The sequence below is a fragment of the Colletotrichum gloeosporioides genome (assembly GCF_011800055.1).
Source record: "Colletotrichum gloeosporioides strain Lc1 chromosome Unknown consensus_128, whole genome shotgun sequence".
NCBI lineage: Eukaryota > Fungi > Ascomycota > Sordariomycetes > Glomerellales > Glomerellaceae > Colletotrichum > Colletotrichum gloeosporioides.
In genome coordinates this window covers 1-2,041 of record NW_025544773.1, presented here as the reverse complement: position 1 = coordinate 2,041, position 2,041 = coordinate 1, and positions in this window count along the sequence as shown.

Sequence of the window (2,041 nt, the reverse complement as noted above, 5' to 3'; positions counted from 1 at the left end):
TATATAGTTCTTATTATATAAGAAGTAAAAAAGTTTAATTAAGTATAAGTATAAATTAAAATAGTATAAAAGAGTAAAGTTCTTAGAATTTTTAATAATTTAAACTTAAAAATAAAAATTAAAATAGGTATTTTTATAAGTATTAAGTATAATTAGAAGGAGAATTAGCTTCTATAAATAGATAGAAATCTAATTAGCTTATAATAAAAAACTAAGTAAATAAATAAAAAATGATTAACTTTATATATTATTTATTTTTCTTAATAACTTTAGTAATTAGTTTACTAAGAGAATTTTTTAAAATTTTTTTAGCTTAGTTTATAATAAAAGTTTATTAAAAGAAAATTTAAATAAAATAAAAATAAGTAGTTTTTAAGTNTTAAAAGAAAATTTAAATAAAATAAAAATAAGTAGTTTTTAAGTTATTGTAGCTTTAGTTAACTCTAATTATATTCTCTTTTTTAATTCTTATTATATTTCTTATATTATTTAAAAATTTAAAAAAGTATATTATTATAAGAATAATACTACTAAACTTCTTATTAATAACTTATTTTCTCTTAAATAAATATATAATTAAAGAGATAAAAATAGTAGAAACTATAGATAAAATATAATTTAATTAAGTTTATATTTATATATTTATTCTTATACCTCTTATAATTATATAAAAAGTTAATATATAAGCATTTAGAGATTTTTAGAGGTTTCTTTTATTTAAAGTAGAGTATTTAGTATAACTAATAAGCTTTCTCTTTTACTTTACTATAATAGTTTTTATTTTAATATAAAATAAATATAAAGAGAAAAGAGTTTTATTAATAATAATATATATATACTTATTATTATACTTATTACTTAACAGCTTAAGCTATTAATAAGTTATATAAATTAGTAATATTAGATATTATAAAATTAATAATATTAATATATTTAAAAATCTTTTTAATAAAATAGCTAAACTAAGTAATAATAATTAAGTTTATAGTTATAACGCAGCCCCCCTATAAAAAAACTATAGCAAAATTCACTCTATATATAGGTATAATTCTAGAAATACTATATAAGTACTTTAACCTATACTTTCTACTAATTAAAGAAAACAATATAAAAACCTTATATATTCTTATTAGTAAGTAAACCCTTATATAAAGTTAAATATATACTCTAGCTAAATAGACTAATAGAATAGTAATAGCATTAGTTATATAGTATAAAGCTAATAGTATTATATATAATAAGGCTAATTATATTAAAGTTAAATAGGTTACTAAAGCTCTTATAGCTTAATAATAGCTTTACTAAACTCTCTAATAAGGTTAATACTACTATATAAGAGATAACTCTTTAACTAAAGAGGTTATTAGAAGAGGTTCTTATAGCTAGAAGTTTAAAAACTCTATTATATATAAAGCTTTATACTTATCCCTCTTCCTCTTCTTCTTCTTTATTAACCTATAATAAGTCCTTTATAATATTTATATTATAAAAGATATATAAGAATATTAATCCCTTATAAAGTAAACTTTTTTATAAATAAATAGCTAAAGGTATTACTATATAGGATAATATCTATATACTAAATAAAGCCTTTAAATTTAATAAATACTTTTTTATTAATTAGTAGTATATTATTAAAGTAGTAATAACTAAAATCCTTATAAAAACTTTTAAAAGGGATTTTCTCTATACTATAATTAAAGTAATAAATAATAGCTTTAAATACCTCTATATAGAGGCTATATATATCTCTAGTTATTTTAAAGAGTAGCCCTTCTTTATATAAGCCCTCTATAATATTAAAGTAGAGGTAACTTAAACTTAGGTATAAGTATAAGTATAGTAGGGCTTAAATATTAATAGGTATACTTTATACTAATTAATAGAGAGAGCGTTATAAATAATAATATAGCTACTACTAAGCTTATTAGCTTAGCGTACTACTTTATATTAGAAGGTATAAGGGTACTTCCCCCTCTATTTTACTCTATACTAGAGGGCTTAAGGCCCTAATACTCTATACTAATACTTAATACTAGGT